Here is a 15,533-nt window from a genome sequence, read left to right on the forward strand (position 1 = left end):
CTATGCCCACCAGCCAATCAGGAGTGAGTATGCAAATTAACCCAACAAAGATGGCAGTGGCCATGGAGCTGGAGCGAGCAGGAGACGCCCTGGATGCTGCTGAAGGAGTGGCTGGGGGCCTGGGTCGCCGGGGGGCGTGGCCAGCCTGAAAACAGCCCTCAGCTCCTTACCCAGGCTGGCCACACCCCCATGGGATGAGGGTCCCCGCTGGGGGGCTTGGCCAGCCTGAAAACAGCCATCAGTCCCTCACCCAGGCTGGCCAGGCACCCCAGTGGGGACCCCCACCCTGAAGGGGATGTGGCCAGCCTGAAGACAGCCCTCAGCCCCTTACCCAGGCTGGCCACGCCCCCATGGAGTAAGAGGCAGTTAGAGGCCAAGAGGGGAGGGCAGTTGTGGGTGATCAGGCCGGTGGGGGGGGGGCCATTGGGGGTGATCAGGCTGGCAGGGGGGGGAAGTTGGGGGTGAGCTGGCCAGCAGGGGGACCAGTTGGGGGCAAGCAGGCCATCAGTGGGGGTCAGTTGGGGGTGATCAGGACAGCAGGGGGGCAGATTGGGGTGAGCAGGCCAGCAGGGGGCCGTTGGGGGTGAGCAGGCCGGTGGCGGGGACAGTTGAGGGCAAGCAGGCCGGCAGGCAGAGTGGTTAGGGGCAATCAGGCAGGCAGGCAGGTGAGCAGTTAGGAGCCAGCAGTCCCGGACTGCGAGAAGGATGCCTGACTGCCGGTTTAGGCCCGATCTCTGTAAACCAGCAGTAGGACATCCTTCGAGGGGTCCCAGATTGGAGAGGGTGCAAGCCGGGCTGAGGGAAACGCCCCCCCCCCGTGCACAAATTTCGTGCACCGGGCCACTAGTAATACAATAAAAGGCTATGAAACTGGCCATTATAAATGGGCTATCGATGGCAGTTAATCTGATTCTAGAAGATGGAGAGGGAGATGACATTCACCTTGAATTCAATCCAAATCATTGGGGGCCTGACCAATGGGGAACACCAGCGGTCTGAGTGGATGGTTTCTCAGATCCTTTTCTGTGCCGACAGTTTGTCCTGTGGTGTTTAATGTGCAGAATCACTGCAGTTCTTCCTCCATATGCCAGTAACAACCACACATGTTTAACATGCACATTCACCATTGCTCTTCCTTCCTGGACGTGCCACTAACAACCACACATGTGTGGAGACAAGACACGATGAGACCATGGCCATTTACTTCACCAGCAGAATGAGTGGATCTCCTAAAATGACTGCACACACCCCAGCAGTTACAGTTTAGGATTATCTGTAAATGGAAGGTAGCCTCACAGTCTTCTGTTCAGTGCCAACTGTATACTGAATGCTTGTGCAAAATGCTATGACCAGGTAAGAAAAGTTGGTAAAGAGGCACATAATGGGGAGAGAGGAGAGAAAGAGGAAGGTCTAAAATAAAAGATCTTTCTGCCTAAACACATAATGCCAGACTCATAGGTATGGGATTTAGCAATCTCTTCTCCTCTCCATCTTCTTGCTCCTCTGTGATAATAATTACCACATCCAGGGCAGGGTTGGCCATGTACATGGCCTGAGAGCCCAGGGGATGAGGACCATCCTCCGACCTGGGACAGTAAAGAAGCACCCCTACTTGGAACCCTGTCCCAGCAAACAGGGAACAGCATGGATGTATTTTACTCTGGTCCTGATTCCATTTGACAAGGTGAATTGGTAACTATTTTTAAAGTTCACATAACATAAAATTCAGTCTATATATATAAAAGGCTAATATGCAAAGTGTCCCCTTGGGAGTTCAACCAGGAGACTGGGAGTTCAATCACTCACTATGACATGCACTGACCACCAGGGGGTAGTGCGGAATGAAGGAAGGCCCTGGCCGGTAGCCAGAAGGCCCCGATCATCCCTGGTTGCTGGCCAGGCCTAGGGACCCTGCCTGTGCACAAATTTCATGCACCGGGCCTCTAGGTATATAAGAATTTATATTGAAATTCTTCTTCCAAACCTTGTCCTCAGTCTCATTTCTCCTTCTCCCTGAAATCTATTCGTACGCAAATCAGCAGGCATATATTCTTCCCCTCTTTATAAATATAAATGGAAATATAATATGCACACAGTGCTGCACCTTTTCCCCTAACTATATATCCTGAAACTGTGCTGTCCAAAGTAGTGACAGCTAGCCACATGTAAGTCTTTAAAATTTAATTTTAAATTAAAAATTAAGTTCCAGACTATAAATTATATTGTAGTGCATGTTTTAAGACTAAGAGAGTAAGTCTTTTTTTTTTAATATATTTTATTGATATTTTACAGAGAGGAAGGGAGACGGATAGAGAGCTAGAAACATCGATGAGAGAGAAACATCGATCAGCTGCCTCCTGCACACCTCCCACTGGGGATGTGCCCGCAACCAAGGTACATGCCCTTGACCGGTATCGAACCCGGGACCCTTCAGTCCGCAGGCCGACGCTCTATCCACTGAGCCAAACCGGTTTCGGCAAGAGAGTAAATCTTAAAAGTTCTTATCACAAACAAAAATAATCTTGTAACTATGTAGGATGACGGATATTAATTAATCTATTGTGGTGATCATTTCACAATATATACAAATATCGAATCATTATGTTGTACACCTGAAACTAATTTAATATTATATTATACTTAAAAATAAAATTCAGTTCCTCAGTTGTACTAATCATGGTTCAAGTGCTCAGTAGCTGTACTGAGCTAGAGGACACTAAGTGGATAGCAAAGATGAGAGAAATTTCCATGGAACAGAAAGCTCTATTGGACAGCACCATCCAGGAATGTCCTTGTTCTTTTTTTACAGCTGTATACTATTCATTGTATAAATATTTCATATTCAATTTCAGACAAGTAGAAAACTTTTAATCCTGATTTAACATATTAGTTAAATATGATTACCATGTGTGGTATCTTCCCTAAGGATTTTTTTGCAATAAATCATGCTTCCCATCCCCCAAATAAAAGGGAGAAAAAAAGAAAAACTGGTGTGTGGGGATTCGCTTTATGATGTTAGAATGGTTTATTTTGTATTGGAGAGGGGAGTTAAGAACTAAAACACAATTAATGGTGTGATCTCACTCATATCTGGGATATAATGATCAATATAATCTGATGAACAAGAATAGATCCAGAGACAAATGGCAGGGGAGTGGGGGTGGTTAGAGAGCAACCAAAGGACTTGTATGCATGCATATTAGCAAAACCAATGGACACAGACACTGGAGAATGCCTGGGGTGGGGGCGGGGTGGTCAACTGGGGAAAAAGGAGACATATGTAAAACTTCAGACAATCTTACCTAATAAAAGAGAAACATGCAAATTAACCATCACTCCGCTACGCCCACAGCCAATCAGAGTGAGTATGCAAATTAACCCAACAAAGATGGAGGTTAATTTGCATATGCAGGCGCAGAGTGGTGTGAAGCCTGCTATGAGGGGAAGGGGGGCGGCGGAGGGAGCTACTGGAGTGGTACTCCAGACAGAAGCTCCGGGCGGCCCAGAAGTGGGGACGTGTCGGCTCCCAGGTGGCCAGGGAGTGGGGACTTGCCGGTTCCCGGTAGGAGCGGGGATGTGCCTGCTCCCGGGCGGCCAGGGAGTGGGGATGTGCCGGCTCCCAGGTGCCCAGGGAGCGGGGACTTGCCGGCTCTGGCCAGCCCGGGAGCAGGGACATGCCAGCTCCCAGGCGGCTGGGGAGCGGGGACTTGCCAGCTCCCGGGCGGCTGGGAGTGAAGCCAGGGGCATGTTCTTGCACGAATATCATGCAATGGGCCTCTAGTAAATAAATAAAACACAATTAATGTTGACTTTTCATTATAAATAATCTTAATTTCCATTTCTTCCCATTTTCCCTCCTAAATTTAATCTGTGACTTGTCTTCTGAGAAGCTTTAAGTTCAAAAGCTTAAAACACTGTGTGAGTGCTGGGGAACCCATCAGCCCTGAAGTGACTGAGCAGTGTAGAAGCTGGACGGGGCTGGAGATCTATGAAGGATATGGACAGTCTGAGACGGTACAGACCTCCCTGGGCAGACAGGGCTGGATCCCATGTAGTCCGATGCATAGAAACCAAAGGGCTCATTATCTACCTAGGGTTGTGTGAGGGCTAGCGGGGAATGGAGTGGTCAGAGCAGTTTTTAAAAAGCTTGAGGGAAGCTAGTTATAAAAAAAAGCCCTGTAACAGACATGCCGGGGCTGACCAGCAGACCCTGAGCGACGGATGAATGATTACTCTGACACATGTTTCTGTGAAAGAGAGGGCTAAGGGACTACCTGGCTAGAGGAACCAGACAGCCTGCCTCTTCAGGCTTTTATTGTAACAGCAGTTTGAGATAAGATTTAACTTTTGGATACAATTAGTAGGGTAAGTAATCTTGGGAGGACACATGTGTCTGCAGTGTCCTTTAAGCAAGGACACCTAAAGATTAAGCGTAAGGATTCCAGTAAAAACCCTAGGGTCTGCATGTGCACAGACTTTTTTGGAAAGGTAAAGGAATAATAGGGGTAGCTGCCTTCCGCCAACTCCCCTAAGTCAGAATTCTGAGAAACAGGGGTGGCCTCCTTCCGCCAACTCCCCTTTTTGGAATTTCCTCCTTACAAACTTTCCAATCAAGTCCCGTGCTTCCCCACACAGACACAGTTGGTTAAATAGCCTAACATTACAACCTGGAGCTGTGTAATAAAAATAGCCATTCATTAAGAAAAACTGCTATACAACTGATCAAGGTAAAGGCATTAAAATATTTTTAAATGAAAAAAATTACTAGAGTTATAAAAAGATTTCCCCATATATAAAAGGGAACTTAGTCAAGGCTGCATCAAAGTTGAAGATGTTGAGTTGCTTATTACTGAAAACATTACGAGTTTGCTGGACAACACCATGACAAGCATACTCTAAAAGGGTCATCTAAAGCGCTTGTAGAAATAGGAATAAGAAATTCTAAAGAAAATGAAACAGGGAAAAACCAAGATGGCAGCATAGGTAAGCACCTAAACTGCTGCCTCGCACAACAATTTCAAAACTACAGCTAAAAGACAGAACGGACATCATCCAGAACCACAGGAAGGCTGGCTGAGTGGAAATTCTACAACTAGAAGGAAAGAGAAAAGCTCACGGAGAATCAGAGGAGCGGCAAAGGGCTGAGGTACAGAGACTCGGCGCACAGAGAGGAAGGGCGGCTGAGTGGCTGGCTGACTTTCTCTGGTGGGAGGGGGAAGGAAGCCCCCGACTGCACTGAACCCCAGTTCTGAATGCACTGAACCCCAGTTCTGGGCTAAACCCCGTGGACCCAGGCTCATACAGGGGGAGTCTGGACTGTCAGGTAGAGAGAAAGGCACATGGAGACTCGGAGACTCGGGGGAGCCATGGCGGGCAGGGGTCTCGCAGAGAAGACTGACTGTGGAGGTTGCCGCAGGCTTTCCCTAGCAGAAGGGAGTCAGAAGCTCCTAACTGCACTGAACCCCAGTTCAGACTGCACTGAACCCCATTTCCGGGCGAGTCCCTGGGGACCCACACTCTTATGGGGGGAATCTGGACTGTCAGGCGGAAACTCAGGGGAGCCACAGAAGGCAGAGGTCTGGAGGTGCGTGCGCAAGGGCAGGGCTGACAGGAAGCCAAGACTGTCTGCTCTGCTCTGAGACTCCGCCCCATCCAAGCTGAGCACAGAGGCTATTGCAATTTTGCAGGTCTGATCCTATAAGGCTGTCTCCAGCACCGAACTTCTCCCAGCATAGACATAGCTGATCCTTCCAGCCAACTGGCCTGGAGGTCAATTCCTCCCAGTGATATGAACAATAATCAAGACTTACCTACAACAAGGCTGTACACACAGTCCACAAAGGGGTGCACCAAGAGTGTCCACCTCAGGTTAACTGGGGAGGCCGACCCACTGGGCCATATAGGAAACCTAGCACACAAATCTACCCTACCAACTCAGGGAATCAGTGAAAATGTGGTGTCAAAGAAACAGATCACAAACTAAAGAAATGGAGGAAAACAAACGACTGGACATAGAATTCAAAACCACGGTTATAAGGCTTTTCAAGAATATCCTAGAAAAGGCCAATAAATATAACGAGACCCTCGAAGATATGAAAAACGACCAACTAGAAATTAAACATACACTGACTGAAATAAAAAATATTATACAGAGACCCAACAATAGACTAGAGGAACACAAGAATCAAGTCAAAGAATTGAAATACAAAGAAGCAAAAAACACTCAACCAAAAAAGCAAAAAGCAAAAAAAATTCAAAAAGTTGAAGATAGTGTAAGAAGACTCTGGGACAACTTCAAGCGTACCAACATCAGAATTATGGGGTGCCAGAAGAAGAGAGAGAGCAAGATACTGAAAACCTATTGGAAGAAATAATGACTGAAAACTTCCCCCACCTGGTGAAAGAAATAGACTTACAAGTCCAGGAAGCGCACAGAACCCCAAACAAAAGGAATCCAAAGAGGACCACACCAAGACACATCATAATTAAAATGACAAGAGCAAAAGACAAAGAGAGATTAAAAGCAGCAAGAGAAAAACAGTTAATTACCTACAAGGGAGCACCCATACGATTGTCAGCTGATTTCTCAACAGAAACTATGCAGGCCAGATGGGAGTGGCAAGAAATATTCAAAGTGATGAATAGCAAGAACCTACAACCAAGATTACCCAGCAAAGCTATCATTCAGAATTGAAGGTCAGATAAAGAGCTTCACAGATAAGAAAAAGCTAAAGGAGTTTATCACCACCAAACCAGTATTATATGAAATGCTGAAAGGTATTCTTTAAGAAGAGGAAGAAGATAAAAGTAAAGATAAAAATTATAAACAACAAATACATATCTATCAACAAGTGAACCTAAAAATCAAGTGAATTAAAAATCTGAGGAACAGAATAAACTGGTGAATATAATAGAATCAAGGGGAAAAAAAGGGTGTGGACTGATAATTCTCAGTGGGAAAGGGGTATGGGGGGTGCAGGAAGAGACTGGACAAAAATCATACACCTATGGATGAGGACAGTGGGGCGGGGGTGGGAGGTAAGGGCAGAAGGTGGGGTGGAAACGGGGTGGAGGGGAGCTATGGGGGGAAAAAGGAGAAACAATTGTAATAATCTGAACAATAAAGATTTATTAAATTAAAAAAAAAGAAACAATAACAGAAGTGGTAATTAAGTAGGGAAGGGGGGTAAGATGGAACAGATAAGGGAAAAGCTGAAAGAATGTTTTCAAATTGTATCTTTTTTTACAATGCATCAACTTATAAACCTTAAGAATGTAGTACCTGGTCAACAATGAAAATACCAAAAATAAATTTGACAAATTTATTAAACAGAAACAGCATAAGCATCATGCTAATATGAGTAAAATGTTTTAATAAATATGGATATTTTAGTAATTATAAATTTATCCATGTTATAACTTTATTATATATATTTTACTTAGTGTTCATATCTGTACTTTATGAGATAGACATGAGAGCAGAGACTTTGTTTTATTTTGAACCTGATTCCTACTAAGTTCTCAAAAATATGGTGGATAAATGAGTAAGTTTTATGTTACTGGTAACGTTACTTTAATCCCTTCTTCTTCTTGACTAGGTGCTGATCTGTGGACATATTAAGGGAATGAAAATTAAGCCTGGCTCAATGGGAAAACCTTCGCCTGCTTATGACGTTAAGGTCTGTGCAGACAGCTCCAGGAGGAGATTGAACAGCCTGCCGCTTCCACCCCACTTCTCCCTTCCCTTACACTCCTAGTTTGGGTGATAATTTCATGCTATCTTAACTTCCATGGAAAGATGGAAATGGACTAGAAATGTTAGTTTGTTGGTCTCCATTTTTTTTCTGTTCCAATTTTAGTATTTGTGCTGGTGAAGCACCCCATTTTTTTAAAAAGCAGTTACTTGTGCCAAGTAATTCTAAGCATTTTCTAAATATTAGCTCATTTAATTTCCAGAAGCCCATGAGAGACAGAGTAATATTAGAACCACTTACAGATGAGGCCTAGAGAGGGTAAAGAATGTTCCTGAGGTCAGACAGTAGCTGCTGGTGCTGGGGCTCAGCCCCAAGCGATCTAGTCTAGTCTGTGCTCCAGCACAGCTCCTGGCGGGGAGGGTTAGGTGCCCAGGAGAGTCACGTGGGCAGGAGAGGCTGCAGCATGCCTGCAGGCAGTCCTGTAACCTCTGCCATCTCCACCCCTTATCCCTGAGTGGCATCCTATATCCCACCAGCGCCCTTGTATAGGTTAGAACTGTTCTTAAATCAACCCAGCCAATGCTAGGGATAGCAAAGGAACTTGCACTGCTATGTAAAAGAAAACAGGAGCAACAAGAACACAAAGTGGATGAACTGATGGAGAGCTCAGGCCAAACTTAACAGAGGGCTGTAGGTTAGACCAAAGCTTCCCAAGCTTATTTGATCAGAAGAACACATGGCACTCGCTGAAAATACTAATTTTCCAGCCCCTTCCCTGAAGAGTCCGAGTCAATGGATTTAGGGTGGGAGCCTGAAACCTGTGTTTGAAACAGCATCCAGGTAGTTCTCGTGATCAGGTGAGTTTGAGAAAGTGCAGATGACATTGATTGCTGATATCACTGTTTATATAAACCAGATGCTGGGCCCTTTCCTCCCCTCTAACTGGCCTGTGGGAATCTTGTCTAAAGATGGGATTGCCGAGTGGTTTAGGTCTGGCTGCTGTTCGTGTGGGGAGTCTGGTAAGCTGGTACCCAGCTACGAGCAGCCGCACCCACACTCTGGTATCTGGGGATGTGTCCCAACCAGCTGGACATCAAGTTCCTGCAACTTCAAAGCCCAAATCTTGTTTAACATCTTGGGACCCTTGAACTATGAGGAATGTGACTCCAGAGACAGAGCATTTTGTCTTTTCCCGTCAGTAAAGAGCATTTGCAGCTCCTAAAATGTCTCCTCCCTATCAGTAATTCCTGATTCCTGGAACCAAATATTTCTTTAGATGATTGGGTTGGAATTCATATTTTTTTTATTTATAAGAACTTAATGGTAAGATTGTACATTCAGAATTCCTTTGCCTTTCAAGTTCCTCATTGAGGACATAAGTCCTCTTCATTCTGGAAAGTGCCAGCTAAGAATTATGTCCTCCTTTTCCACACAAGCCACATCTCAGGCTTAAAGGTTCTCGGTGGATGAATATAAAGGCCGTTGAGTGTTCATACTTGGGAACAGCTAAAGTCATTTAGAGCAAAATCTGGTACATAAGATAAGCAATCAATCTGGGAAATGCTAATTTGGATTTTTAAAATCTGAACTGGCCCTGTCTTGGTGGCTCACTTGGTTGGGGCTTCATCCTGTTTACCAGAAAGTTGTGGTTTGATCCCAGGTTGAGGCTTATATGGGAGTCAATCAATCGATGTTTCTCTCTCACATCAATGTTTCTCTCTCTTGTTCTGTCTCTCTCTCCTTCCCTCCCTCCCCCCTCCCCTCTAAAACATATCCTTGGGTGAGTCCAAAAAAAAAAAACAAACACCTTGGTCTGCGCTCCTGGAGAGATTCCAGAGTGTAGATGCAAGGGCAGGGTCTGGCGCCTGAGTGCTGAGCTCTGATTCCGCTCAATCACGCACTGTTACCTAAACTTCTGCACCTCAGTTTCTTCATGTGTAAAATGAGCTTAACTATAGTTCTAATCAAGCAGGACTATTGTAAGGACTAAAGAAAATAAGACATCTGCAGTTCATAAAGCACTCGGATTTAGTACTTAGAATAAATGCTCAATAAACGCTCACTTTCTGAGGGGCCTGGGGAAGGGTCAGAGGACAAGGCTGAAAGGACTTACCCTCACTGGTTCCTTACATCGGTGCTGAAGCCAGGTGCTGTTTGTTCCACAAAGTTTGAAAACCAGTAGTGAAGGTCTATTTCAGAGGAAAAGACAATCAAGATATATTGCTAAATAATAAAAGCAGTTTGCAAAAACAGTACATTGATCCTATTTTTTCCTATGTCTATATCGTCTCCAAAAATATTTCCAAAATGTGATTATTATGGGATGGTAGAATTAAAACTTTTATTCTTTTTTCACATGTTGATAACCTGCATTTTATATATTTTGCAATAAGAATTTAACTAAGTACATTTCTCTAAAGAATTTAAAGTATTCTTAAAATTTGTTTGAATTTTTTAAATGGCAATAAATTAAAACAAAACAAGCAAAGCAAAGATTAAGAGGTGGCATTAAGTAAAAATCCCCTTCAATTGTTCTGTTTTATCCTAGATTTTAGATGCAAATGGCAATGTTCTACCTCCTGGACAAGAAGGAGACATTGGCTTTCAAGTTGTACCTATGCGACCAGTTGGCCTTTTCACTCATTATGTAGTAAGAGGCTCATTAAATAACTTCTTCTTTTCTGTTTGTTTCTCAAAAGTCCTTGGTAATTATCTCTACTTGCCACAAAACATACCTAAGAGAGGTACTTGGCCTTTTCTTGAGAGACCCATGTCCTAAGACAGAGAACTGGAAAAGTGCCCCATGCTTGCCGGAGAAGGCTCGGGCTCCCCGGGCTGGATCACGCCTCCGGCCATGCCGCGGGCTGCGGGCAGCCCAGAAAGAAGATGCCCCTTACTCCACACTAGTCCTCTCTGCCACCCAACACCACCATCATTGCCCTGGGATCCAATACGTGGTCTCCCTTCTTGGGAGGGGTGTGAGGGACAGAGAATGGGGCAGTAATGCAAGTGCACTTCTTCCACTGAAGGCCTTCCAAGCTCCTTACAAATGTATTTCCATCCCTAATCACAGTATACAAATAAGTGCCAGGTTTACATCAGTTCATCCAAGGCCCAGGCTCTACTTGCTGGTGAATTTTAAATAAGTTAGCAACGTATCATCTTTTTTCCTGCCAAAGTTACAGAGCCAATTCTATTTCCGTGTAAAACCAGACAAAACAACTGACTGTCTTTTGAATTATTAGGTGTTGGTTCTTTCTTTGAACTCTGAGTGTTCCTTCTCTCATTCCCACCAGTGTTTGATATTAGCCACTTAGCCAAAGGCAGCCTGCTCCTCTGAGTGGAGCTCAGGGTTTACTCTACAGAATTCTCTGGGTAGAAGCATGCCAAGTCTTTGTAACTAGTTCACCTTCCTTATTTCACAGGCTGGCTCTTCCTTCTAAGGCTTCTCCAAGGTACAGACTTCTTCCTCCTGAACACTTACGAGTTCAGTGGAACAGAAAAGCCACATTCACTAAACAAAATGCTATTTGTTTCACAGGATAATCCTACAAAAACAGCTTCAAATCTCTGAGGCAACATCTGCATCACTGGGGACAGAGGCTATATGGACGAAGACGGAGATTTCTGGTTTGTTGGGAGATCGGATGATGTCATATTATCCTCCGGGTAATTTCTGCAGCTGTGCATATGTCTATGTGAACTGGTCATCAGTGTTCCAGAGTGAACCTGCTGCTCACATTATAAACGCCTGTTGTATGTCTTACCTCCAGCTACTGAATTGGACCATTTGAGGCCCTGGCAGAGCATCCCGCGGTGGCGGAGTCGGCTGCTGTCAGCAGCTCAGACCCCATCAGAGAAGTAAAAGAACGAATTCGTCTCCACTGTATAATGTGTTAGCAGCTTGACACATACTTTAAATAATAGTTCATTGAAACAGAATTACCCAAATGATTCATCCACTTGCTGTGAAAGTCAGATAGAAATGTGCTGGTCTGGAAGAATTGCTACAGAATAAAACTGCAAAACATACTACAAGGAATTTTACTCCTCTCCATGGAGGGCCAGGGCAAAGACGGCATGAATGCCAACAGCCCAGCCTGCACCAGGCAGGGTGTCAGAGGTCAGGAACATGCTGGTGCCCAGAGGTCTGGGAACCACACGGGCCCGGAGTGGCTGAGAACAGGTTGGCATCAGAACAGGGTGGGAGCAAGGTCAGAGACAGGAGCCAAGGCAGCCAGAAGCAGGCCGCAGAGGTCAATGAGCAGAGGTTCAGGAAATAAGCTCTAAATAAGACAGGAGTCCTGACAGCTCACTCCTATGGGGCTGACCACCTGGCAGTTTGGTTAAAGGTTCCATGCCACTCTGCAGGCGCCCTCTGCCAGGCAGACTCCCAATATTCGAGATGGATAAGAGCAGGGAAGAGATTCAGTGACGGTGGAAGTTTGTCCCTTTGCGCTGAATTCCACCAGAAGGGTTTCCTGAATCTTGGCTCCTCCTGAACCTGCCCCAGCCTCAGTCATCATTAATTGTGTCCATCCAGACAGAGGCTAACTAACTTGACAGCTGAGCCTTTAGGACTGGGTTGGCTTGGGAGTCAGCTCATAGTATAAGGCAACAAAGTGGGTTTTGGTCCCCCACTTCCCACACAGGGATCAAGTGAGGGGGAGATTGACCAGTTCCACTTCCCAATGTGGGTGAGCAGTAACACCTTCTACAGGAGGCGCCCTGTGCTGGGGCGGCAGGCAGCTCCTCCTGGTGGCAGGCATGTCCTAGCTGCGCTCCTCATCCTCCAGGCCTAGGACTGAGGAGCAAGTTCCAGAATTTATCAAACAGATAAGATGAAGACTTTAGGACAATACCCAAAATATTGATCATTTTTATCTACCTACCATAGTCTTGCAACTTACGTGCATTTTCACACTATTGTCTACTTTGCAATGTTTTAGCTTTAAAATTCCTAATGCTATTTGCTAATCATAAATACTTGGACAGTTTTATGATAACTTAATTTTTCTCGGGTAAACTGTCCAAAAGCAGATGGGTTTAAAATATTTCCCTAATTTAATTCCTGTGTGGATAGTTTTGTGCACTCTCAGTTGATTTTCACATTTTAATAATTTTTAGTTATTTGATGTGGTTACTTTGCTTTTATTTATTTATTTTTAATCCTCACTCAAGGATATTTTTTCCATTGATTTTTAGAGAGTGGAAGGAAGGGAGAGAAAGAGGGGGAGAGGAGAGAGAGAGAGAGAGAGAAACATCCATGTGAGAGAGGCAATCAATTAGTTGCCTCCTGCACACATCCTGACTGGGGCTGAGGATTGAACCTGCAACCCAGGTACATGCTCTAGATCGGGAATCAAACCCGCAACCCTTTGGTGTACAGGCCTATGCTCTAACCACTTAACAGCACCAGCCAGGCCTGTTACTTTGCTTTTCAAATTTTATTTTCAGCCAATGACTTAATTTGCCTATTTAGCTACATTTTCACAATTTTCAAAAATGTGTATTTTCCACAAGGCTTCTTTAAAAGACACCACTTCCAACAGGGACAAAGGGGTGGGTGGCTTTGTTACCACTGTCTCTTCTGAAGAGAACATCTAGATGTGAAGTACTGCTTTAACATGGGAACGTGAAATGAAGAGCAGAGAAAGGGTTACCCAGGTTGCTGGGTTCCTGATGTTTTGGATCACACAGCTGTGTGAAATTGGAGGGCCACTGGACCAATGCAGTGATGAAATTGTTCTATATCTGCACCATCCAACACAGTAGCCACCCTTGTACGACTGAGGAAATTTTATTACCTTCCACTTTATTTTGAATGTAAATAGCTGTATGTGGCTAGTGGCTACCAGGTGGAATAGTACAACTATAGACGTTTCCTATAAACATGCAACATTTTGCATAGTATTTCAGAAAAACTTTGAAGCACACTTAGGGCTAAAATATCCTACTATGACAACTAATAACACCTTTTTTTGAGGACCTAGTATGTTCCAGGTATTGCTATAAGTCCTACATCCTGTTTTCCTAGAGAAGGGAACTGAGGCACAGACAGGTGTCCTCACTTGGCCAGGATCATATAGCAATGTCTGACGGGAACCCAAGTTGTCACACTGGGTCCATGCTCTTCACCAGGTCAGGTTGTTCCTTGTTAATTTATCCTTTTCTGTAATGGTTATAAAGACTTTTAAAAAGGTAGATTTTATCTGAGGCATAGAAGTCACCAATACGCAAATCAGTAATTACAAACATTAGTTCCAAATATAATTTGCCTCTCAATGAACAATTCACTTATAGCAAGGATAAATTAAAAATATTTTTTTAAATTGATTTTAGAGAGAAAGAGGGAGAGAGGGAAACATCAATGTGAGAAACAGAGCAGCTGCCTTCACACCCCCTACTGGGGCTCGAGCTCACAGCCCAGGCATGTGCCCCGACGGGACTGAACCAGCAACCTTTTGGCACATGGGATGACACCCAACCGAGTCACACCGGCCAGGGCCAGTAAGGATACTTAAAAAAAAAATTCATAAAAATGTTGATAAAAAGTAGCAGAGCAGGCATAAATACAAATGATTTTTAAGAAATGTCAAAATATGGATAGGATAAATTTATATACATGCATATACATACACACATAGTTGCACAACTGCCCCATGGCACATGTAAATTAGAAATGTTCAAGGGGTTTTGGTAAAGACAAAATTGAATAATTTCTCATAAAATGTTGTAACATTGATCACTGGTATTACAATGATCATTTCTCACTACCTGGTTGCAGAGTGGCTTACTGTTTCAACCAGTTCATTTTCGATCAATATTTGCTTTCAGACTGTGGTGGATAGGTAACGCTGGCAACTTACCTTCAAGCTGAACTCATTCAATCTCAAACTCTGCTTCCTACTGGGAGTAAGGTCTCAGCCTGCTCAGTGCAGGGTATTTCATCATAAAAACTACAGGCGCCTCCTGGAGCCGTGCCCCGAGGAAGTGCCCCGCCACAGAGTGCTGGCTGGTGGGTTGGATTTGGTGGCGCATTGCTATTTGACTCACCTAGAGTTGCCCCTCGGGAAGGCAGTGATGGCAATGCTGGGGTAACACTTAGAATCTCAATATACTCTTGAAGTGGCTACACAGGAGGGTGGCCTTCCGCCTTCTCCATCAAAAGGTCCAAACACTCTGGGCAGGGCTTTACAAAACAGTTCAAGGAAGGGTGAACTTTGAGCTAGATTTCTGAGCATAGAGTGATGAAAGCTTCCCTGTGTTCTGCCAATTAGAGAGCAAGGCCACCCCACATCTACTCTTGTTCCTCAGGGTCAGGCAAGTGGGTCAGAACAAGAGCAAACTGGCTGTGGGAATCTTCACCACCTTGTGCCACAGAAGTGTCTGGAATAGAGTGCATGGCCTCCATGCAGTGTCCCTTTAACAAGCATCAGGCAGGCCCAGGGGGACTGTCATCAGGTGGGGACCTAGAAGCTAGGTTCCAGCAGCCTGGAGACTGTGCTTAGTGTACTGCCAACAGGACACTTTTGTTTTTTTTGGTTAATCCTCACTTGAGGATATTTTTCCATTGAGTTTTAGGGAGAGTGGAAGAGGGAGGGAAAGACAGAAACATCAATGTGAGAGAAACACATCGATTTGTTGCTTCCTGCATGAGCCATGACCAGGGCCTGGGCTGGGGAGGAGCCTGCAACCAAGGTACATGCCCTTGACTGGAATCGAACTCTGGACCCTTTGGTCCACAGGACGATGCTCTATCCATTGAGCAAAACTGGCCAGGGAAATAGGAAACTTTTTGATAAGAACAGAGACAGGTAACAAAGTGGAGTTCAAGAT

General features: G+C 44.8%; 1 pseudogene across 1 annotated transcript in view; it reads left to right on the top strand.

Annotated features, from left to right (window-relative positions):
- LOC308255050 (acyl-coenzyme A synthetase ACSM3, mitochondrial-like) overlaps nucleotides 1-15,533 on the top strand; it is a 41,899-nt pseudogene that overhangs the window by 23,527 nt on the left and 2,839 nt on the right. Inside the window, exons 4-9 of the transcript in view lie at nucleotides 1,144-1,353; nucleotides 3,891-4,014; nucleotides 7,599-7,679; nucleotides 10,243-10,344; nucleotides 11,236-11,363; nucleotides 11,468-11,555. The product of the transcript in view is annotated as an acyl-coenzyme A synthetase ACSM3, mitochondrial-like (transcript). The remainder of the gene's footprint in view (nucleotides 1-1,143; nucleotides 1,354-3,890; nucleotides 4,015-7,598; nucleotides 7,680-10,242; nucleotides 10,345-11,235; nucleotides 11,364-11,467; nucleotides 11,556-15,533) is intronic.

The sequence above is a fragment of the Plecotus auritus genome (genome assembly GCF_963455305.1).
Source record: "Plecotus auritus genome assembly, chromosome: 7".
In the NCBI taxonomy this organism is placed as follows: Eukaryota; Metazoa; Chordata; class Mammalia; order Chiroptera; family Vespertilionidae; genus Plecotus; species Plecotus auritus.